The sequence below is a fragment of the Notolabrus celidotus genome, chromosome 20 (genome assembly GCF_009762535.1).
Source record: "Notolabrus celidotus isolate fNotCel1 chromosome 20, fNotCel1.pri, whole genome shotgun sequence".
In the NCBI taxonomy this organism is placed as follows: Eukaryota; Metazoa; Chordata; class Actinopteri; order Labriformes; family Labridae; genus Notolabrus; species Notolabrus celidotus.
The window spans coordinates 15,720,374-15,745,916 of record NC_048291.1 but is presented as its reverse complement, the minus strand read 5'-3'; the positions used below and the strand labels follow the sequence as shown (position 1 = coordinate 15,745,916).

At 42.6% G+C, this 25,543-nt stretch overlaps 1 long non-coding RNA gene across 2 annotated transcripts; it reads left to right on the top strand.

Annotated features, from left to right (window-relative positions):
• On the top strand, nt 1-25,306 carry LOC117831923. Of its 2 annotated transcripts, none has more exons than XR_004635105.1 (4): nt 1-85; nt 188-291; nt 2,216-2,345; nt 25,099-25,306. It is a non-coding gene; the product is annotated as an uncharacterized LOC117831923 (long non-coding RNA). The 2 variants fall into 2 exon arrangements; XR_004635106.1 differs by lacking the exon at nt 25,099-25,306 and adding an exon at nt 23,239-23,695.
• Nucleotides 25,307-25,543: the final 237 nt, after the last annotated feature.

Below are 25,543 nucleotides of genomic sequence, written 5' to 3'. Positions count from 1 at the left end.
GTTCATTGAAGTGCTCTATGGCTGTGGGTATATTTGAATGGGATGAGAGGGTTCTATACACTGGATATGTATCCAACGACTCAATGTACAGAACACATCTAACTGCATGTTATGCTGTAACCTTTTATTGTAGCTCTGTGTGGTTTCATTCTAATGCTGCACTTTTCTCTGTGTGATGTTGATGCAGTGTGGTGCTGCGAGAGATCAAGATTTGACTGTACCTGATACATGCATGATGGACTGTGGGACAACATACAACATAAATGATGCAGTGGAAAAGCAGGATTTGTGGTATGTAGCCTATTTGTACATCACAATATTACATGTAGCCTAATTCAGCTAATGCTGTTTACACCCTCTGATTGTACACATTTGGGATCGTATGAGTGTGCGCTGTAAAGAGGTAAAAGATTGACTCTTGAACTACTTTAATTTAACTATCCTGAGTAGCCTCTGTTTTGACAACATGGTTTAAAGCATCACTTTTTAGTCAGGTGCATGCTGGGAGTTAAGCAGACTGACTTGTAACAGGTTCTTCCAATGCAAAGAGTTCTTGTTCAGCTGAAATCTGTTGCTCCGCGTCCTCCCCTGACGTGATGTCCAACAGCTGAATCATATTTCTGTAAAGCGTTTTAAATTGTTCATGGCTTTGTATTCCTTAGATTATTTTCTATTTTTTGCTCCCACCTGAAGAGCCCTGAACATCCAATTTATGACCCCCTTGCAGCCCAGAGCAGCACTCCATCTTGGTTTTACAGCAACTTGTCTGTCATAGAAATACTCTCTACACCAATATTGGTGCAGAAAATGCTCATGCTCTGGCCCCCATACTGCTATCTTGTAAGGACTTTGTCCCTTTTGAGAGTCAGTGTTTTGACTTTAGAAAGATGCATTGTTTCCGGGCTGCAACACTAATGAGAACATTTGAAAGTCCCAACCATAACCCTGTTGTTAGGTTGTCTTTACTCAATGGTATTACTGCTCTGATTAGGTCTTTTAGGATAAACTAAATCAATTTGAGATGTAAAAAGATTTAGTTGCTTATTGTGTGCTATCAGGTAAAAACCAGATTCATTACTATGAAAATATTTACTTTAAAAAAGGAACACCTATTTGAGTCAAACATAAATTCAGAGTGGATTTGATTGAGGCAGCAGAGCAGTGGCTGTATTGTATGACCAGTTAGGATGTGAGACAGAACTAGTGTGTCAGTTTGTGGAGTAATAACAGTGAAATCCGTTTATGTAAATCAGGTATTCAGTCTATTTTCTGTAGGTTTTAGAGCATCACACCAGTCACATCTCTGTATTTCACACATTTTGCATGTTAAGGACCTCTAAAGAATTCTTAAACTTATCTTGGTTAAGCAAGTTGGAAAGAAAAATAATCCCAAAAAGTGCTGTTCCTTTAGAGGAAGCAATCTAACTAGTGGGCGGGCAGAGGTGGCACATTTTTCCTGCCTTCAGTCAGGGTTGGTTATAAAAACTGTCTTGACTCTGTCTTTAGGCTACCAAACTGTATGTGAAAGGCAATGATGAATGCGCTGGCTTGTAATAGGCCTGATGCAGAGCTGCAGTGGTCGAACATACCGTGTGAATGGTCCTGATGAGAGTGTGCGCTGCCTACCGACGAAGAGGGAAACTAGAAACGGGTGATCCGCTCGGTGCGTCAGGACGCACAAGATTACCGCAGATGGCCTCAGTAGACTATTCTAATTCCAGCGGATGATTTCAGACCGTAGAGATTTTTTTATTACAGCCTACACGAAGGTGAAGAGTCTACAGATTGAAAAGAGAAACGTCCCGTGAACAGTTACACATCAGACATCCAGTGTCTGTTTGTCTTAGGCAGACGTTTTGCGACCGCGGCACATTTGCTCTCATGCTCGCCATCTAAGAAGCGACGGACCGACAACACGACTGCAACTTCAGTTTTGTTATTACCCCACTACAATCTGACATTTGCGTCCGCTTGATGCTGTACGGACTCGAATCTTATTCTTGTTTTTAAGAAGGACAATGGTGTCGTCGCTGTTATTTATTTTGATGCCTACACGGGCACATTTTCGCGAGAATCTTCTGTGTCCGTGAGGATTTTCATCCCACTGCATTTAACACGTTTGTAGTCGAGTGGATTTTTCCCCTCTCTTGTTTTCGGCGGTTTGTCTTTAAGATAGCACGCTATTAATTTTTAATTCTTATGCATCCGCACGAAGACGGGACCAGAGGGGAGAAAACGAGAGCTAACCAGAGGGGGAGAGAAGGAGAAGGAAGCAAGTGAGGAGGGCAGCGAGAATGAATGAGACACACTGAGAAAATAAGGCAAAGGAGATTGGAGGAATCAAGGTAGGAACGACGCACAGTCTTCATGTTTTATGTTCTTAATGTGATACCAGTGCAACTATAGCATGTAAAGTGCACCACCCAGGCTCCCAGGATCAGGCAGGGTGATGTGTTCAGGCGTGTTAGCCGATTTATTTATTGATATTTCATGCTTTGACAGACTTGGAGTTCGTGTTTACGCAGTCGCTTTATATTTGAAGTGCGTTCTGGATGTTCTAAATTATTTGGATTGAGAATAGGTCTCCCGTTTGTGGGCCTGTATGCATTGCACTGTGGCCTGCACTCTAATAGATTTTGGCAATTTTAATTACAAGGTACGGTCTGGGAGCTGGGAAAATGAATGTTTGCCTGTCCCATAAAAGGAAAGTGACTAAGATTCTTTCAAAACAAGCTGAATTGTCAGGGTGATAAATAATTAATAATGTTGTGAGTGATGAAGTAATGATTTCTGGTACAAATGGATAAAAGTCACCCTAACAAGAACCAAATGTTAAGGGAAATAGATGTCCCTGATAGTGGCTACATAATTACATTTTAGCAAACATCCCTCTTGCTGCTTACTTTTTTTTTTCCCAAATAGAAGTCTAGAAGAGAAGTACCTCATTTAATAAAGAGGAATAAATGCATCAGAGCAAAGTATTCATCCTCCAAGTGAGCTACTTTGCTCAATCCCTCTCGTCCCAGTCTCCACCATTAATCCTGTCCCTTCTCAAATCATTACCTACAGGCCAGCTGGCCCCATGAGTCCTTGAGAAATGTTCCTGTGTCCCCCCAACAAAGTAAACATGGTTTAATTTCCCTCAAATGTAGCCTGTCCTAAATCCCAAGTAGACAACAGGAATGCCTCGCGTCCTAAATAATAAATGTACAACGTTACTACAGATGAAAACAACAGCAGGAAGATCCCCAATTTATCCTCTTTTATCAATTGTGACCCCGTAATGTTTTGGGGATCATATGATGAAAACTGAGATGGCCTCATGTTGTTACTATGCCAAACTAATTCCCAATTTAATAATGAAACATCTAATAAAAATGCATCCACAGCCTACATTGCAGTAGTGATGGAAGAAATTAAACCTTTTGTCTTTGTGTGTTATTATTCGGATAAAATTGAACCGGAGGAGGTGGACTAGAAAGACTCCAAAAACAGTTATTTTCTGCTGGAAAGCCTTATCCTCATTTCACCGGAGTGCTTTGTGTTTGTCCTGCCAGTTCTTGGGGAAAAAAATTGGCATGTCTACTATTCTGAAGGGGGCTGAATGAAATTCAAATTCTTCAGGTGGTAAAACAGCAATATTGCAACTGTCTGATTGCGTTATCTGGGCATTCAAGAAGCCAGACTTGGAATTGGTTTACTGCCAAACACTCTCCCCGGGAAGACAGAAGGATTTATTTCCCCCTTGTCTGTGTGTCACATCACCATCAGAAAAATTATTCTCGCCTTTCAATGGGTGAATAATAGTCATACATTAGCATGGCATTAATGATCGTCAGACTTTTAATAAGTCACTAATCATAATTAGATTTATTTCAGTGCAAGTACAGCATTTCAGGAGGCTGTGAGTACTGTGGTCAGGATTCAAGCTCCTTGTTTGGAAGTTTGGAGGAAATGCTGCATACGACCCTGCCTGGCGGTCTTTGCTCAAAATTACTGAATTATTCTGACTTACCAATATGCATACACATGTGTGTACACCACTTGTGCACAGATGCACACTTTCTCTTAGCATGCACACACATGAAAACACACACACACACATACCTTATCATGAACAAGAATAACATGCTTCCTCCCAAAAGTATACTCTTATGCTTCTTTACATTTTAACTACTCTCTCTGTTATGCAGTATGTATGTACCCCCTGTAGCTCTTTGGTTAATGAATATGTTAATACAAAATAAGCAGGAAGATAAAGCACTGATATGAATTTCAGAAAATGACCTATGAGGATTTACACCCCCAGGACTTCTAAATGCACTACATCTTCTGTAAGTAGGTTTGAAGAATAATTGGAGAATAACATTTTCTGGGTTTGAAAAGATGCTAAAGCCTTCGTTGTTGTGGTAATATTTCACAATGTTATTTTTTTGTAAACGTGGCTGTTCACTAGGGCAAGGTACACATATTGAATGCTACGTGTCAAACAAGGATTTTGGTTTTTGAAACTTGGAGGGGATTTGTCTTTAACCTGCGAGAGGCACTGATGTCTTTTGGAGTCTGCATGGTGGGACATGAAAATAATCGCGACTTATAGTGACGGCACATTGCTCAACAGTTATCAGTGAGTTCAAGGGTAACAAATTAATTTGAATAGAAGAGAAAAAAACCTTGCATTCAGCGGCTGCAAGGAAACACTAATTCTAATGTATGATTATTTTTTTCTACTTTGAGATAAAAAGTACCCGTTTTCTTCAGGTCTCTCATTTGAAGTGATAGTCGAACTCCTATTGTTAGCTCATCACTTTGATGTATCAGATGATGTAAACTAATTCAGATCTAACAACTATTACTGAAAACCAAAGTCGGGGTTTGTGCAGTACTGTTTGAATTGAAGCCTCCTGTAAGTCAGAAGGGTTTCACCAGATTTTTATGCAAACGTCTCAAAAAAAACCCAGTCATGGCAAAACATGCTCCGGTAAAATTTCAGCAACAAGGTGAAATTAAAGGGGGGGGGGGGATGAATACAAACCAATTCAATTGTGTATGTGTGTAGCCAATTGACTGTTTTCCAATCATGTTCCTTTGAAAAAAAAAAAAAAAAAACTTAACCTCCTTTCGGAAGAATGCAGTCGTTTTTCAACTCGGTCACAGTGAGAACATCGATCTTGCATCTGTGTATAATAGTACAACCTACTTTTTCAAAAAATGGATATCAATCTGAAAATACTTCATGCCCATTTGTGTAGCAGGATCTAGATGTTTGCTGTTGTAGTCCAAACCACACACACACACTCCATACACACTTGCTGTGCACACATACTGCAGTTGTGGAGTGAACGATTAGATAATCTTTTGTGTCACAGTGCGAACGACTTCAGTGCTCACCCTGAAGATTCCTCTGATGATAAACTTTATCTCATCGCTGCCTTTTGATGATGAAAGGTTGCCAGATATGAAATTCGATTAGAACTACAAGCAATGCAAGACTAACACTCGGCTCCTCACAGTCCATTGTGCAGGACTTTGAGCAGTCATGCATGAGGTCCGTATTGATTACTGTAATTCAGCAGATTATTTGCAATTATGATACGATTAATTGATTCAGTTGAATTTGGGTGCTACATTTTAGACCTTTTTTTTAAATTCAATTTTGATATCACTCTCAAAATAATGTTTCCAACTGTGCTACCCGTTCCAACCTTTTCTGCAAACATTTGGAACAACATTTGCCTACCCACTTTTACATATTTTCTGACATTTGAAAGAAATAGATCCAAATTTGTTAACATTGTTATCAGAATGTGTTGATGACACAAAGTCTTTTGTAGATTCATTATAGCATAGTAAGAAAGCTCTTCCCTCTCATCAGAGTGTAGGCTGATATAGTGATGAAAGTTTCGGTGCTACAATAAATGCTTTTTTCAGAGTGTCCTTTAAGGTGCGAGTCTGTACCCATGTACCACTTGTTTATAGGCAGAGGCTAATCTTTTTGATTCTTTTCAGTTTGGTCAAAATGCTTCATTTGTTGGACAGTTTAATGCTGGATTGGCTCGGAAACTATCGTGTAGTAGCAGGTAGCTTTTCCTTCCTGCCTCCCTTCATATGCAGCTCTGTTCACCTGATAGCAGCAGCTCTGTGGTTGTCAGCAGCCTGATAAGACTTGTCCTGACAGGAAAGCCATTATGATTATAATACCAGTTATTGTGGTTCACTGTTTTACCACTGCAGACAAAACACACTGGAAATGGTTTTAAACTGCTGTTGTTGGACTAATTATTGCATTCTGAAAACCCTATTATGTTTTCTCGGGCTATTCGTAATGTGTTGACTGTTTTCTACTTAATGCTAGATTACATTTTTGGAGCATGACCATGAAATAATGGATTGGAAAAAGAGGGACAAAGAGATGGAAATGAAATAGAAAAGGTTAAAGTGTATGGAGAGTGGGGCAATGGGCAACAAGCAGGAATTGTCTTTGCAGTGTGTGTCCAGTTTTAACCCTGTGGCTATTGTGCTGTGGAGTTCTTTGTGTATGCAGCAGTATGTAACTGCAGGCTCTATGGTCTCCTACATCTGGAGAGAGGCTGAAGGTGTGGGCTTTGAGGAGCCAATCTTATAGGAACCTCACCACATACTAATTCAATTCAGTTGCTGCCAGGCTTGAGCCTGTGTAGGCGCCGGGATGGCGAAAATGAACAGGAGCAACAAGAGCACATGGACAGAAAAAATCGATGAGGACTCTTTTTCATAAATGGAGTGGGTGTTAAATTAGCTGGATGGGCCCATGTAGCAACACATTGGATTGAGTGCCTGGTGTATTTGGGTTGTGTCAATCGACTGAGAGACGACTTGGTGTACAGCAGTGAAAAGACTCTGGGATGCTCAATCAATGTGACCAATCAGCCTCACCAGCAATTCATTTGGATTTACAGAGATAATTGTCAGAGGGAAGGAGGCTCAGAATTGGCATTTAAAAAATGCGTCACTGCATTTAGAACCAAATTCCAACCAGTGTTTCAAATGGTTGGCTCTGATTGCCCTTTTGAGCCTGCCTGATTTTCCTATTCATGTTGTTAAAAGCGACTTCAAACACCAGTTATCAGCTCATTCTGTTTTTGTCAGTTTTCATTTCTAAACATGTATTTAATGGGTTTTCAAGGCTCTGTGCCAGGATACAATTTTGAAGGCACTCGAGAATAATGATCATAAATCAATATAATCTCAGCCTGTTGGTTGTCTGACATTTTAGGAAATCAGTCATGCCAGCTTCTGTCAAGGGGTGTATAATGGCAATCTTTTAACACTGCACAATCAATTCTGATCCCTTTGTACCTACAGAAAAGCACACAAACAATCAGAGACACGTCTGCATGCTGATATACTCCAGGAAGCAAACATGTTCAAACGAGAACATCTTTGTTTCTGTTGATTATGATATGCTTTTACATAAATCGGGAGCTAAATTAACACAAAACTCAAATAACCAAAGAAAAAGAGGAAGACGTGGAAAAAAGGACCCTCACATTGAAAAAGATGAAGAGAGGTTCATCAGGCCATATTAGTTGAACTTTTGTTCTCAGGTAATTGCAGAAGCTTTTCCACGTCCTATCTGTCCATCTGAGAAAGGAGGAGCACACAGATGAAAGGAAACAGGGATCAATTGACCTAATAGCTTGTCCAATCAATCCTTATGTTTTTCTGATAGCTTGACTGAGGGTGCAGACCATAGTGGCGGATGAAGCTATCTAATTGGCTCGGCCGGAGCGGACTAAGGGGGAGACTGAGTGGTAATGGCAGGAGATGTCGCCGCTCCTTCTCACACCTGGCACTCTCACTCTCCCAGCGTCAATACTGACACCTTTTTCCTCATTACCTGCAGCTTAGTGCCATGTACAAAAGCTTCATGTGCCACTGCATGAGTCCAGTGTTCCTTCATTACACCATCGTTTATCACGTCAAATTCACGCTTTCTGCCACTGGGCCCTCAGACTCAGTGACTAATACAGGACTTACTCGACATCGGCTGAGCTATAAACATGTTAGCTCAGGCGGCAGAATTAGGAGGGACGTGTATATAAACAGGAACTCTGTCTGTGTGTGCTTGTAAATGCGTCTGTGTTTGCTTATGAATGCGTCAGGCTGTCTGGCCCCTACAAGCAGTGATGCTCACCTGAGACTCACCTGAGTCACTCCACAGAGGACGGCTCAGGTTGGTTCATATTTGTGTCAGGAGTAATCCCCACAGAGCATATGGTGTTGGACTGTTGTGCGCATGTTTGTGTGTGTGCGTGTTTGTCTGCTTGTTTATGTATGTATGGGTCCATGCTATGAGTAGTGAGACGACCAACCAACAAAACACAGGACCTAAAGAAGATGTTTGTTTGCCTGTCTGCCAAGAGATGTCAGATAGAGCAAAGCAAGTACAGAAAAGAAGGGGGTGCAGCTCTCAGACAGAGGTGTGAAAGGGCACGTATATTCATAAACAGCTGCAAAAACACCTAGAGCATTATACATACAGTAGGCAGATGCCGGATGAGACAGAGAGGGGGGAGGTGCACTGTGATGGAAAAAGTCCATAAACACCTAGAGCAATGGACTTAGAGATAGAGAAGGTGTGTGTGTGTGTGTGTGTGTGTGTGTGTGTGTGTGTGTGTGTGTGTGTGTGTGTGTGTGGGGGGGGGGTATTGGGAGCATCCGGAGTGGATTAATTAAGGATTATAATTATGTTGGGACTATGCATGTCTCACCTGAGACTGCCCCGTGCCGCACTTCTCCAATCCTCCTGCCCTCTGCTCCTCTGCACATATGGACACAAACCACAGGAAAATAGTCAGCACACTTGTGGTAACATAGGTTCACCTCTCTGACACCGTGCAACAAAGTGAATGAACGCCACGGTGTATTAACCTTTTGCAGCTGTTATTTAATAAACCCTCTGCAACACCAGTATTATAATGTGAGTGTGAGTTCGGCCATATTGTGCAAAATGAATCTATGCGCTGCAAATAGTCTGAGTACAATGAGACTTATCATTTAGCGCATGGGTTCGTGATCAGGCAAATAATGCTCCAGCTTTGCTGTATTCAATTAGGGAGATCAAGCTGTGGGCTGAAGGAGTTTGATTTCATAACTTTTTCATTAGCTGTTTTTGTAGGAAAGTTTTGGGTACTTTACAAATTCTGCTCTGTTTGGCAGAGAAAGGATTAACTTTCTAAAGCCCATTTTATGTTGGTACAACTAAGATAAGTACCTCAAATATTTATAATGTAAAGCTCATGGTCATTATGTGATGCCGTTAAATCTCTTGTGAGGAGTGTTTAGCTGGTTATGAAAGACACTGAAATAATAATGTTTCTTTTTAATACTGCCTCTATATGAGGTAAAAAAGCAAACAACCATCCGCAACATATATAATCATTTTCATACAGTTATTTTTAATGCCTTTGAATGCTGCTGGGGGGTAGGTGTCAAATTGATTTACAGTATGCTGAAGAGAGCAGTTTTCTGCATTTTTCATGACCACGATGCATAGTGAGTGATGTTTATGACTGTTCAAAGAAGCAGTACAAGAGTTTTAGTAAAAAAAAAGAAAAAAAATCTTTAAAATCACTTATTATGTTTAGGATAAGATTAGCATAGAGATGAGGTTCCATTTGTCCACCAGGGGGAACCAAAATCAACACAAACCTAAAATTCATCACAGAAGTTTTAAATCGGGGAAATGAATGAGATTAGAATGAGAGAAAACTTGCACATGTAGCTCTTGCTTTCACTTTCCTGTTGAGTTGTATTTGAATACCTGCTGCAATGAACAAACCATGTTTTAATTAACACATTCAGTACTCCACTCTGTTCCAGAACCGCAAGTACTACCATAAACATTTCGCAACATATAAATAATTAATCATATTTTTGACCTGCTAGCTTATTATTCATTCATTAATTTATTACTTCTGCCATATGAACTGTCAAAGGGCAAAATTAACATATTCATCTTACATTACAAGTATACAACTGCAACTGTGTCTAGTGCATGATCAGATGCTGAGCAGTTAAGGACAGAAGTGCAGTTTTGTGGTCTCCCATAGCTCAAACATCAAATCAAATTTAAGCAAATCTTTTAAGAGCTTCCATTAAAAAAAAAAAAATTTCACATAACTTGAAATAAACAAAATGACAACTTCCAGTATTTGTCCACAACTATTCTGTGTTTTGTGTACAGAAATTAGCTTAAATAGTGGGAATAGTAGTGAGATGATAACGAGGGAAACCACCGCTAAGCAGCTCTTTCCTGCTGTGGTCTCTATTTAGCATTAACTGTATATTAGGATGGACACAATGCTCCTCACTCCTCCAATTGTGAGATATGAAGCCAAACATAAATTTGATGGATGCTAAAATATGCTGGTTGAGCAAAGGCATGCACAATATGTTAGGATGGGGAAGCCACAGGGCTAACGTTACGCCCTCCTGCTATAACCAAAAACACACATTTAACTTGCCGGTACAAGTCAAATATTCCTGAAGTTCGTAGTCCACAGCAGAACAGATTCTTGTGTTTATTTGAAGCAGACACTCATGGCGATGAAATGTTTATTGAACACTTACACATGAACCGGCATGATGGAGACATACTGCTATGACAGAAAGCTTGTTAGAGAAAAATAAATATTTTGTTTATTTCAGTTTCCTAACTTAACTCTTGTTCCATCTATTATAAAGGAGCATTGTGGAGGCATGCTATAAGTCTAATACTGCAGCCAGTCACTAGAGGGAGCTCTAAAATTTCTGGCTTCACTTGGAATAGCTGTTTGTTCTATCCATTCATTTACACATTCTATGTTACTGAGTGAAGAAGCAGAGCCAAAACCTTCTACAGGATCCCCAAGTCATTACCAACAGATCACAGAACAATCAAACTACTCATGCAAGGATCTAAATAACTCTCTCTGTTACTTTATTTTCATCACAACAACTAAACATTAACAACAGATAATAGAATCATATATAATGGAAGCTGATAGTATAGGGTTGCTTGTGGGGCTCAGTTGGTAGAGCAGGTGCCCCATGCACAGTGACTACAGTCCTGGCATGATTTGGTGCATGTCGTTACCCCCTCTGTCTCCATCTCTTGAGCTGACTGTTAATAAATCCTAGAAGAAAAAATAATTAACCACTGCAATAAGGGCGAACAAAATGAAATGGATTAGTCTTGTCTAGGACGTACAACTTGTCATGATTACTGCTTCATTTCTCATGTAATAGAACTTAATCATCTCAAATTTTTAACCTTTACAACGTTACAACGGTCAGTTCATTTTTTTTTACCCCAGAGATCCTCCCGGAGAGTTGAGTCACAAAAGCCTTTTTTTAAATATACCTCATCATATGGGTATGTTCGTCCCCATGCCTTTTACTGTCACGCAAATGATCTCTGACCTAGGCTACTTTCCATTACAAGTAATAAACCAAGACTTTCTGTGACCTCCCATCTTAAACCTTTCTTTTAGCATGAATATATGACGCTAAAAAGGCTGTGGTTCAAGCCAGGCCAATTGTTGTCTAACCTTACCATTAACACCGGCAATGCTAATGACTTGGAGACACAGACCGCAGAGAGAGTTTTATGGTTCATTATTACAAGAAAGCACACATTATTACATCCCATGCCTTCAAAGCTCCCTTCAAGCCCACAAAGATGTTAAGTATTATTTTTATCATACATATTTGGAATGTATTGACACATATGAAGTAGCATCTGGCTCAGTAATGATGAACATGTTGCTGACTTATCCTCCCCTTGGAGTGTTGCTGATTTAGCTATACATGTTCTCAAATTTTGAAACATCCAATGAACCCCCCGCCCCCCTCGCACACATGCACACATGCACACATGCACGCACGCATGCACGCACGCATGCACGCACGCATGCACGCACGCATGCACGCGCACACACACACACACACACACACACACACACACACACACACACACACACACACACACACACACACCCAAACAATTTTAAATGTAACTAATGGTTGTCCTCTGGCACCCAGGTATGTGTGAGTAAGATGCTGCTAAAAATGACCATGCATGCTCAGCAAGCCTTTCCCGGTAATGTGAAGTATTTTCAGTTTGTCTCTAAAACCTACATGCTGGTGAGCATTTTTTAAACCACATGCTTTGCTACTTAATTTGAACCAGGGGCAAAGGAATGGGGAATCTTTTGTGAAAGAAAAAAATCACATTGATGGCCATCATAAAAGCCTGAGGTTGAAGGACAGATTTCTTACAATGTACATCGGCTTGTCTGTCAGGATATGAATGTGCTTATAATCCAATAACCATTACTATCACACCACTTTTTCTCCCACCCTGTGGTGCTATTAGAGTATGAACATGAACCACATGTCATACGTCATCTAACCACAAAAGACACTCAACAGACCACAGCTTAACCTCTGGTCACCTCACGGTGCCAAGACAAAAAAGACACACACACTCACACGAGGCATAAAGTGACCACCAAAAGCACACAGACACACCCACATTTGCAGTGCAGCCACAGACGTAAGGCATTTAGGGAACAGAATGGAAACGGATTTAATTGAGTCTTTGATCATTATAGAATTACCATGTGCCTTCTTGGCACCCTGGTTATTGTTTCATGGATTAATCGTTTTCATTCCACAAATTGTGGAATCCACACAGCAAATCAGTGTGCCGCCTGCTTGACATAGATATGCAGTTGGAGCAAGGGAGTTTTAATGTGTTCTTGCCCTCCAATTGGCTTTAGCCGTCCATGCGGCTTGATTTATTTGAAAGATTGGTTTTATTGATTTACTGAATTAATGTGGTGCCAGTTTAATCAGTGCGATGTGGAACTATGCAGAATTTGACATCTTTGTGAACTCAGATGAATTGAGTGTACAATATTGATCTGGTTATCCACAGTATTTATTCAGCTATTTGTCTTAGAGCTGATTAATTCAGTGTGTACGAAATAATGTAGGTGTGTGTTGTTGCTGCTGTGCGAGTGTTTATGTTTGTGTCTCTCTCTTTCCTGCCTTGCATATTTGTGTAACTTGTAATTGCATCTTTTATGGACTGCAGGTTTCACCCCTTCATTGCTATACCGTTATATCTTTTCTCCATGCTGTTATTTTATGTAATAAACTCTCAGATGCAGGCTTAGCACATGTACACTCACCATTAACACACACATGAACATGCACACACTCACACTTTCTCACAGACACGGAGACGTACAGTATTTCGTGTGTGTGACTGTGCTGAAATGTGTGCAGTGTGTGTGGTGTCATTGTGTAACAGCCTTTTGTAATTGCAGCTCATATATTGCCAGGCTGGAGCGGTGTTCAGCACTGGTGTGGTGATTGAGCAGTATCTGTCAAATAGGGCCAGAGGAGAAGAGTAGTTCTCCAATTAGAGCTAACTCAGGATGGATATGGATGCTTTCTGACAGCTGTCTCATCTGATTCAGCTGCATGTGGAAGGAGAACATTTGTGTGGAGATGTTTGTTTAGACTCATTATTAAGAAAAGCAGAACCTTGACACATCTTTTTCCTCTTATTCAATGTGTAAAGGAGGACCACAGATGCCGATATTACACAGAGGAGAATCAAAGCTGTAAATTCGAGGCCGTTCATATTCAGAGACCCATTGACAAGACTTTATTCAAACCAAGCCGAAATCTCACATGACTATATTAGTAAACAGGTTAAAAACATCTGATATAGGTATGGTGCGGTCCATACTACATGATAATTAGAATGATTTTCAACCCGTTTCACCCCTTTCTTACAAAAAGGTCACAATATTTTTGATGTTCCTTGAGATTTACTTCCCCAATCTTTTTGGAAGACTATCATGGCTGCACTGATTTGAAACTGTAAATGTTCAAACATATTTAGCAGTTACGATCAGATATCTTGTTGTGTTGGGGAACTTTGTGTACAGCTGAGAACGAGCTCTGTGGATTATCATGTGAAATGAAACAATTATCATCTTGGAAGCAACCCGGTGAGGAAGAAAGCACAAGAAATGCATCTATTGATAACAGAGAACATGAAGCACAAACTTAGATGGGTGTCAAAAAATGAATATCCAACTTGTTGATTTGTGGCAATAACACAAGTGCCCACACTGTAAAATATACCATAATCAATCTAGAGTCCTTTCAAACTGCATGAATGTACCAGTCACATTTGACTACAAGATATTTTGCAAGATTTTTCTGTTTTTAGAGTGGAATTATGGTTAATGTTAGCCTGTGTTGGTCATATCCTTGAACTTTACACACTATAAGAATGACAATGTTAAATCTGTCATTGTTTGTCATCAGATTGTGGTTCTGTCCCATTTTCAACATCTGATACGGTTTAAAAATATTTTAGTGTGGGCCAGGAAGAAGTGTGCATAACCATCCTAAAACTGTATGCCGTTACTGTTGCTGGTCCTGAAAGCTGTTTTTAATTCTGGGTGAAAGGCCAACAAGAGCAGTGTTAGCTTGTTACTGGAGGGCAAACTTATAAAGTAATGAATAACAGCAGAAATTAAAACTCCTACTCCACATGTTTATTTAATCATATGGCATGGGCTGCAGCTCAGGTTATAATTACCATACAAGTTCAAAGAACTGCAAAGGGCAACACTCTGTATTCCACTGGCATTTCTGCTGTGCATTATATTATATGTAAATAGTTAATAAGCTGAACAACTTAAGATACTTTGCTCAAAAGGATAATGTTTTGAAGTACGAGATTTGGATACATAAATTCTTAAAATGCATGTGAGGAAATAAAATTTGAATTTGAATTTCTATCACAGAACTTTGTTTGCTGGAGGAGTATACATGAATACCAGAAATTGGATTTTAACCATTTCAAGGCAGTTGTCAAATCATTGCAGTTATCATGTAAACGTGTTAAACTGGATTATTTTAGTTGAGTTAAATACAGAATTTGAAAGGAATCACTAAATTGTCTGATCCCAAAATCAATCCCTTCTGGCTGTACTCTGACACACACATCAATTCAAAGCTGCGATTTAGGAGAAATATCTTCTTCTTCAGTCCTTTAAGATTCAACCCAACTCAACTCAACTTTATTTAAATAGCAAATTTCATACATAAAAACATGCAGCCCAAAGTGCTTCAAAGAATAACGGACAGAAAATAACAGCAATGGTAAAATTATAAAAGTCATGATTATGAATAAAATACTTAAAATAAAAGAAAATCAACACAGTAAAATGTATAAAATAAGAAACAGTGGAAAGAAAAGTTAAAAATAAGGTAGAGTTAACGAGATCAGGTGAACACAAGCAAAAATATTTTATTTTTCCCACTCTGTTATGTTACTTTTTAAAATAAAATAAAATAAAATACACCTGGACATAACATCTTGTGGTTACATTAATGTTAGGTAAAGTAGATATGGTTAGTGGAGATGATAGGGTAAATAAATGTGTGTGTGCATACTTCATGCCACCCCTACAAAAGCCAGTGCCTCAGCTTGGCCACCCAATTCAAAAAACCTGGACACACCCCTGTTTATTTCTGCACAGACAGCAGCATGGCTAGCATTGCAATACAAAGACAGAGAAGCACACTCTCTCAGGGCGACAGCAGAGTCGTCTTTTATGTTACATCTTTCTCTGCGAGTGACAGAGTCGGTGTTACAGGCTTCTGTAAAGTCATCATCATAACAAAACATCGACACACAGCCCCTCATTTTCCTTGTGGTACTAAAAAGATGTTTTGCTCGGCTACTTAGCATCAAATAAATCATGTAAACACAGTGTACTGAGCAAATCGAGTTACTGGAAACCATGATAATACAATCGCCTGAGGTGATTCACAGTAAACAGGTTATAGAGTGTATTTAAATGAACTGTTCCCCACTGATCTACTACTTTCAGTACTCACATTCACAATAGAGTTTCGGGTTTTCTTTCTGTTAACCAGCTTCTTCTCTGTCTGTTTTGCAGAGTAGAAGTATTTACATTAACCCCATTGTGCTCTTTGTACAACCCTCTGAAAAGAGTCTCTCTCACCCTCACAGACTGTATTTGTTGACTTGTCTAAATAATTGCAGTGCCGCAGCCCACGTACATACCTGAACGTCTTTATACTCATGGGTTCTGCTAATGTGTACCTGTTAATACTCTCCTGCCCCTGATCCCTGCCCTTACATGCACCTGTTCAGACTCTCCTTCCTCTGCAACTGCACTAATGTTTGCCCTACACCACACTCAGCTTGTCTCCTGCCCATGTCCGCCTCCCTCAACTTCCGATTGTAGCAGATATGGATGGAAATACAAATGACCCCTGATGAACCCAGATATTGAGCTGTTTCAAAGCCCAGGGCTTTAGACAATATCCCCTCCTTGCTCAAACAATGTGGAGAAGGAGGGGCCAGGGATGCTCACTGCATCGGGGTTTTATGGGATTTATGACCCCCGTCCCCACCAGCTATCTCTCCCACTGCTGGCACCTCTCTCACTGGCTGGAATTAGCAGGCGAGGAAAACAAACAAATTACAAGGAAACAAATACAACAGCTAATAAGCATGTAGTGACATGAAGAGAAAGCTTTCAGCAGGATGCCAGCTTAGAGAGGCAGAGGGGAAGGGAAGAGCGGAGTATAATCTTCTCTCCCTCTCCCCTGTCTTGTGTTTTTGCATTTCCCTCTAATTTCCTCCTGCCCCGCTGTCCCCTCCACCCTCAGTGACTCGCTCGTAGGGCTCTCCGAGGAGATCATCTCCGAGCACGGGCGGTGTGAGACAGATGGGCGGATGATGGATCTGACGTGATAGACAGCAGGGTGATGGATGGCTGGCTGGCTGATAGGGGATTAATGCAGTGCTGAGGCCGCTGCAGCCCAACGGATGGCTTAGTGATAGATAGATAAAACTGACGAGCAGATAAACAAGAGAGCGCTAATCCACGCCCCCTTGATGGACAGAAAATCAAAGCATGGGGAAAGGAACCACCGAGGGAGAGGTGGACCTCTAAATTGCCATTGCAGGCCGAAGAGCTTTCATGGGAGGGAGTGTGAGTGGACGCAGGGTGAGAAGAGTGTAGGAGGGGCATGGTGTTGTAGTTCTGTGTAGGCAGGGGTCATTGACAGCACATGTCTTTCAAGCCGGGCTCAGTGGTGAATATATTGGACAAAGGCGGGAGTTTTGGTGATATGGCATGGCGGGTGACAGCGAGGGCTGGTGATTTGCTATTTCAAATGACGGCGAGCAGTTGAGTGTGGAGGAGAGATTGGGCATGGCGGCAAATTGGCCACAGTGCTATGTGATGGGATGATTAGACAGCAGAGAGTGTGCTGTTTTGGGACTGAAGATAGAAGTAATTGTTGTGTCTGTTGCTATATTTTAATGCACTTCCCTCAGTGCACCAGCTTAACCTCCTGCTTAATATAGGGAAATAAAGGTTTTGAGTCTCTATGTTTATGCAATTGGGCCAACTGGCGTGTTGAAAAGGACTGTCTTGATGGGAGAAGAAAAAAAAAATGAGGGGGAGTGGAGGACAAGCCCGGTGAGAGTTCCCCTGAAAATAGGGAGCAAGCTGCCCATCCCTGCATTATTAGCGAGCTAAGCTTTGTCTCTGTTTGCCGTTTCAGGGGACCCCAGGGGTTCTGGCATCGATCTGGTTTGCTCAGGATGCACTCCGGTGTCACCTATTTAAACACAGTGAGCCGCTAGCTAACAGAGACAAGCCTTTATTTATCAACCCTCTGATTTTGGCTGCACGGATGACAACCTGATTAGCACTTAAAGGAGCTCTTAAATCTTTTATTGGAATGGGTGGAGGCAAACTATTCAGAAAGGGAGACAGCGGTCCAAGCCAGAGAGAGTTATGGAGGATGAGCTGAGAGGCTAGGTGCAAGGACGGTGTCATCCAGAGGGTTAATGAAGGGGAAGAACCGAGTGGAGGTGTAGTGTGTGACAGAGACAGTGGGAGAGGAGCAGAAAGAGAGAGAAAGAGTGTGAAGAGGAACAATGGGTGAGGAGTGAAGGAGTGGGAGCAAAAGTGATCATGTGACTGAGAAGTGGTGGAAGAGACTGGGGACCAGAAGAGAGCAAAGAGAGCACAAGTGGCTGAGACCATGAACGAGTGTGGAATGAGTGGGTGAGACTATTGTGATGCAGTGAATGCCTGAGCAAACGAACAAATTGCTGAACAAACACGTCGGTGATGGCTGTGTGTTTGTGCAGGGCGCGTGGGTGTTGATGCACGTATGCTCATGCGGGCCAATGAATGAGTGAAGCATGATGAAAGAGACTAAGTGAGCAAGTAATGGGGGTTAGTGATGGGTGTGTTGACATAAAGTGTCAGCTTTAACCACATTGACCCGCGAATACAAGCTGCATGCACAAGTGGCTGAGTTTGAGTGCCAGCTGGGACGTGAACCGACTGTAAACTTGGATGTGAAATTCCACTTGGATGTGAAATGAATGCAAATCTGAGAAGTAGGTGGATGGTGTTTGCACGTCTATCTCTATGTGTCAGTCTTCTGATGTTTCTGCTCAGATGAGCCCAAAGGGATGAGCATCTCTCCAGTCTCTTTGGCACATAATTGCAGCTACATTTGAACACCCAATTTCACGTTCTGTGTAATCAAGTGGGATTGCTCTGCGTTTCATACTTGAGGGTAGATCCTCTGTCCTCCCCTCTTGTCATCTTCAGGGTACCAAAGTTAGGGTCAGTATCTTTAATTGATATTACGCTCTATTAAATAATAATTCCAACTTTGTTGACATACTGTAACATGGAACTCTTTTGTTCCATGCACTAAATGAGCATGTTTACTCTCATAGGGAGAGCAACACTACACAATGCCAGTGCTCGATTAGAGAGGAGCTGTTACTAGAGAGCATGCAAGATCATTTCTTCTTCCTCAATATCCATTCAGATGCCACTGGCTGATTCACTTTCCACGGCAAGAAGTCTGAACAAGTTTGTTTACGTGTGTGCGACACTGGTGTCACCTCATCTCTGTCAACGTAGCAGCAGCAAAACAATACTTCCCGTGAAATGTCAGGAGAATTAGCATGGTGTAAATGCACACACATTGTTTGCTGTCCCCTCTAAAATCCTGAGTCTCTCTCTCACCTTCTCCTCTGGCATGGCTCTGTCTCGTGGCCTCTCCACCACCCTTGGCTGCAGCATGCTTGTCTGACCCTGTCGTAGTCTCCTTCAGAACCAGTCTCTTGGTGATCAAGCTCCATTATTTATGCTGTATATCGCATTTCACCATCAATTCCCTGCAATGGAACAATTGAGAGAGATTTCCTTGACTGTCACAATGGCACTGAGACTCTGCAGAGTTTGGAAATGGGATTAGCCTTAAATGGAATTTAATTTTCACCGTTGTTGTCTCCAAAGCCTGTCTACCACCAAGACACCATGACGTGCTTTGGTTGCGCTTTCACTATTGTGCGTATATGTGTGTGTGTGTGTGAGAGAGATTACTGCTGTGCTGCACAATGGCAAGAGTATCATTTGTATTAAGATGTGAATGTGCAACAGTTTCTCTGGGGTTTTTTAAGCTCTATAATGTATTTGTGCCACAGTTTCTTTCTGTTTTCTTTAAGAAATCTTACAGTGACAACCAGTCAACAGTAGATCTCAGTTCAGAACTACAGCAGGAGATAGACAGTGATTTTTTTATTGATGGAAAAGTACACAGGAGCATTTCAGTCTTCTATAACGAACAACTGAAACTTTACTTTCATTTTTTGTGTCCCATGAGAACAAAAATGAAATAAAATTCTACATGAGTCAATCAATTACCAGACAGCAGCCACAGCAGCTGGCACTTCTTTGACGTGACATGTATAAGAGAGTGAATGAGTAAACAGATAAATGAATAAGTGCTGTCGAAGTGTGAATCAATGTTTATGGATTGGCATTCAAAGACCTGCTGTGCTGCACATGAAATGAGTGTGGTGGTGGAGGTTGTGTGAGTGTGTCTGTGTGTGTGTTTGTTTGTTTGTCAGTGGGATGCGGTGGGAGCCAGGTTTGAAGGCTGTTGTGATGCTTTCAGTCTTTCTTCAAATGTATAGGTGTGCGAGTGTATGCATGACGTGTTCATCCTTAGAAGTCGAGAGGTGCGTGCCTGCATGTCTCTGTGTGTGTGTGTGTGTGTGTGTGTGTGTGTGTGTGTCTCTGTGTGTGTGTGTGTGTGTGTGTCTCTGTGTGTGTCTGTGTGTGTGTGTGTGTGTGTGTGTGTGTGTGTGTGTGTGTGTGTGTGTGTGTGTGTGTGTGTGTGTGTGAATGTGCAAACTGCATTTCTATTTCCTGAATGGCAACTGCGCCTGTTGTTTCTGATGAATTCTGTTTGCTGTTTTTCTGACTTCCCTGCTCTCTTTTCCCTCGCGCTTAACACAAACATAATCAATACTTGAATTAATGTGCAAGTAAAGAGCTAAAACATGTCGCACTGGCCTTGGCACAGACTGCTGCCCCGCCCCCGCCCCCACAGCCTCCAACCCAGCTGAGAGAAGAGATGAGTAAAGAGAGATAAAGAGAGCTGTGGAGGTGACGACTCTGAGTGTGTTAGTTTGAATGCATTCAGCTTTAAGAACCTGTCTTTCTTGTCCTTGTATTAATTTAAGTCATTATTAGTTGAGAGTTAATTATGTCTTGCTGCATGGGTGATGCCTCTTGTCAAGAAAAGCAGTGGAGTGGTGAATGACGTGTGCACTCAAGTGTTGTATGTCGTGTAAGCTATAAAGAGCAGCAGCTACAGGATGGCTAGACAGGCCACAGGTGTCGGCTCAGTGGAGGGTGCAATTTTTTTTTTGTGTGTGTTCATGTGTGTGAGTGTTAACGTTTTGTGTGTTGTTAGCGTGCGATTGAAGGGGTGTGAGGCTCAGGAGGCAGAGCGGTGATTTGTTAGTATTGTATTCCTGTAATCTGCTCAGATCAGATCAACCCGGGCCAATAATGCAACACTGAGCCAAATACCACACTGCTCTTTCTTCATCTCTCACTTCTCTTTCTCTCTCTCTCTCTCTCTCTCTCTCTCTCTCTCTCTCTCTCTCAGTCTGTCCCCACCCTCTCTGCCTTTTTCATGTCTTTTTCACTGCAGTGGGAGCCAGGTTTGCTGCAGAGGGAAAGATGGAGTAAGATGGAGAGAGAAAGAGCGAGACATACTAAAAAGAGACAGGGAGATGGATGGTGAGAAATGGTGATAGGAGTGAGAAAGAGGCTCAGTGAAGAGAGGAGGACATAGGAGGTGGTATGACTGGACAGTAGGCGATTTCTTCTTTGCTTGTGTGTGCTCCTGGAAGAGCCTGATACCGAATCAAACAGTGCTCTTTTTCTCTATTGACACAAACAGACAAACACTGGCCACGAGCATTTGAGTTTGTTTTTGGCCAGTGTGGGGTGGTGCTTGGCAGAAGAAATTAAGCCTAACAACCGTGGCATCTGTCTCAGCAGCAGGAGAGTCCCGCCTCCCCACCCACACATGACCTGCCCTGCTTTCACTCACTGAGCCGCCTGCTGCCAGCCTCAGGACGGGCCGCTGCCTTCGCCACTGCCCACCACCCCCCTCTATCTCGGCCTCTCTGCACTGCCAACCGCTCTGTGCCCGCGCCCATGTTTTCCCCCTCAAGCAACAACCAGGAGCCTAGCGATATGGCTGCTTCAAATATTCATAACAGCCACGCTGCAACGCAGAACTCCCTACTCTGCGCTGCAGACTCTCCATTTTGAGAGGCAATTCTCATACTGGAGCTGCTGTTAGCCCGAACACAGTTTCTGTGCTCCAAGTCAACTACTCTGTGGTTAGTGTGTAGCAGTACATACTGCAAGCACTAAGCAGGGCTTTGAATCTTCAGTCTGTCCTCCCAACTGATTGTGCACAGAGCTAAATATAAACACTCATCTTTTCTCTTTGCTGCCATCCCTCCATCCACTCCCAACCCTCCCCCCTCTCACCCAGGGCTGAGCACAACCACCAGCCTGCTAAAGGGGTCGCGCTTCTTCACACTACACTGGAACCAAAGGCGAGATGAGGAAGAGAAAGCTAGCAAACATGCAAAAGAGACACTAATGCTATACTTAGTCAGGCGAAGTCGCACCACAGGCACATTTGGCCAGTGTGTAATACACGCAAAGAGCAGTAAGAGTAGAAATGTGTCTGGACTTCTCTGCACACTCAAAAACACACAGGCCTGTAGAGTTAGAAGACAGGCGGCTTCCGGGGAGAGAAGTTCTACTATGTGTCTCCCAGGAAGCCACAGGCTGTATAAACATCCGTGTGGAGCAGCAGCAGATGCCTTAGTCTCCCTTCGCTACCCGCTCCTCCCTTCATCTCCACTCTCCTACCACCTACTCACTCCCTACATCTCACATCCCTGACTCCTTTAATGAAGACTACCCCCCACTTGCTCTTCCCGTCCCTCTCGATCTCCCATTCATTCATCCACCTCCCTTTCTTTACTCACACACTGTGTGTCCTCCCCTTCTCCTTTTTCTCTCTGTCCCTCCTTCTTTTATTCTTCATCTCTTCTCATCATGCAGGCCTCCTGCCAGCCCTGGGCCTCGCTGCTTATCCTCTGTATTCGCTTGCTGTATCTCCACATTATTTCTCTGGGGGTGTCCTGTGTGTGTGTGTGTGTGTGTGTGTGTGTGTGTGTGTGTGCTTCCCACCATACTGTGTTATCCAGCTCATCAAGTGGGTTGGAGTGGATCAGGGTGAGTGGGGGTTGAGGCTGGATACTCTGGCTTGTGGCAAACAGGTGGATCTGTGGGGACAAGCACTAACAGCGATAAGTGTGAACTGCACAGAGGATGGCGGAGTTTATTCAGCAATCTTTCCTGAGCCGGTATGGTTTCTAAACAACAGGCCATTATTTGTTAAGGCATGCCATCCCATCAATATCATGAAGTTGTGAAGCTACACTGTGAGCCCACCAACTGCTCATGAGCCCCAAGATGGATGAGATGTCTGCTGGAACTAATGTGGCAGCTGAGTCTCAAGGCATGAGCCTGAATAATGTGTGGCTTAGCAGTTAAGTTCTCGCTTGCTTTTATGTGATTGTTTTAAGTGCGTTAAAACACCCGCAAATCGAGGTTGATCATTGTTGGTTGGCTGGCCTTTTAAAAGCAGGGCCACTGTTTAATGCTCCAGCCAGAGAGAGGTTATCATGTAACCTGTTCCTCCTGTCTCCTGTCCTGGCTCTAGCTAAATGGCAAGCCGTCTTCCTACGAGAGAGAAAGAGAGAGACTGGAAAGAGAGCGGTGCGGAAAGGAGCCCTTATTAAAGCTGTCCTCCAAGGCTGCCCTCTGACTGATTCACCCTTTAAATCTCTCCTTTAATTGGAGAGGGCACAAGAAGAGAGGGTTGCCTCAATCACAAATGTATTCTGTGTCTCCAAGGATGGACGAGAGATAGAGACAGGCAGAGAGAAGGATAGAAAGGTCCTCCGAATGTGTGGGAGGGGACCGACCAAAAGTCAGAGATCTAAACACAACGAGGGCTTGAGAAGCGAGATGACATATTTACATTCGCCCAGGAAGTAGGAGGCGGGAGGTGAGAAGATGAAAAACATAGCACAGTAATGGAGGGAGACGGGCAGAGAGGTGCGCCAAGGGTGATGCAAGGATAGAAGGAGAAGGACAATGGGGGAGGGAGAGAAAGTAATGGAGGGAGACAAATAGAAATGGCTGGCAGTGAAAGAAAAGGAAGGTGTGTGTGTGTATATGTGTATGTGTGTGTGTGAGAAAGACAGAGAGAGAGGTAGAAGAGAGGCAAGCTGATTTCACCAGAGTTGCAGCCTGAGTGTCCTCCCTTAATGGGGTTGCCATGACAACAGTGTATAAGAGAGTCAGGCTCCAGCAGAGTGTGTGGTATGTGGATGTGTGTATATGTGGATGTGTTTAAGTATGTGTATGTGTGTTTGCGTGTGTGCTTTCTACTTCTCAAGTGATTGATTGTGTGTGAGACAATATACAGTGCGCTGCTGTAACACGAATGCACCTAGGGCATGTTTTTGTTAAAAAGGTGGGCAGGAGTTTGTTTCCCTTCACTGTTTGTTTGGTCGTTTGTCCTTGTATGAATGACGAAGGGAGGGATTGTGGGAGGGAGAAGGAAAAAAAAAAAAACAGCCTCTCTGTCTGTCTGCCGTTGCCCCTCCTGGCAGAGACTGTTGTGCATGTGCAGTGGCTGTTGTGTACCGGCCGTGTCCCTTGTACCACTGGCAGCCATGTTGAATGAGGTTAGGTGATGTCATGCTGGTCAGGTGACGTTGTTTGGAGGGCCCAGCTGTCACGGAGCAGAGGCAGTCCCACAGGAGCACCAATCTGTCATCATTATATTAATGACACGCATAGCACTGCTAGCAATGTCATCTCTTGTGTGTGCCAAAGCTAACGAGCAGCGCCCTAATTGTAAAATTAATTGAAAAACATTTTGATTAAAGACCACCCTCCCCACTCGGCCCTCCTTCATCTTCATCAGCTCCCCTTTCACTCTGTACTCCCATCCTTCTATCCCCCTTCTCATGTCCTTTTCAGCTCTCACATTAACTCACTTTTCTCACTCTCTTTACTCCGTCTCCTTTAGCATTTGCATATCTGACCTTCTCTCATTTTCATCCGTGCTGTGTTTCTCCTTCAACCTTTTCTAACCCGTCGACATGCTCCCTAGCCTATCATTTTCTCCTCCTCTCAACATACCCTTTTCCTACTATCTGTCACTCTCGTCTTTCGTTAGGCAAATTACAACTCTTTTATGTGCTTGATCTCCCCCCTCATCCCTTCCACCCTCCCCTCCTCTTTGTCTTTTCCCATCAGGCTCCCCTCTGTGCTGCTGCCTCTCTTGTCTTTTCTCCTCACGTCTCCATTACTTGTCTGTTATAAGCCCTCAGTATGTCTGTGTGATTGTATGTTTGAATCATAAGGAGAAAAAGAGTTGGTGTGGTGGTAGTCTGCTCCCAGCTCTGCCTTTTTACTGCACCCAGACTGGCCCTCAGCGCTCTGCAGCCTCAGAGACCTAAACTGTTATTCACTTACATTCTTTCTCTTTCCCTTCTCTCCTGCAAAGCTTCAGAGCCAGAGGGAAAGAGGGAGAGTGATATGGCTAGTGTACATCACCACTGGTCTTATATGCTCTTGCCTCCACTCTCATCTTGCCTCCCCCCTTCTGCTGCGCTCACTCCCCTTCTCTCCCCTGTGAGGACTTGGATCCAGTTTATCATTCTGCACAGAGCGAGATTTCTACCCTTTGTGCAACTGTGCCTGGCTCTTCTTGTTTGTGTGTGATTTCTTTTGTAATTAATAAACAAATTAAATAAACAACACATTGTGTATTAGCCTCTGTATGTCAGCACAGTGAGTGTGAGTGCAAGACGCACAGTGTGAGGAAGTGAGAGTATGTTTGCTGGGATAATAGGAGCACTGGGGCTCATTAATGTCAGTCATTACAGTACCGATACAGACATGGGGCAGTCATTGATCATCAGCAGTTGATCAATAACAGTCAGTATCGA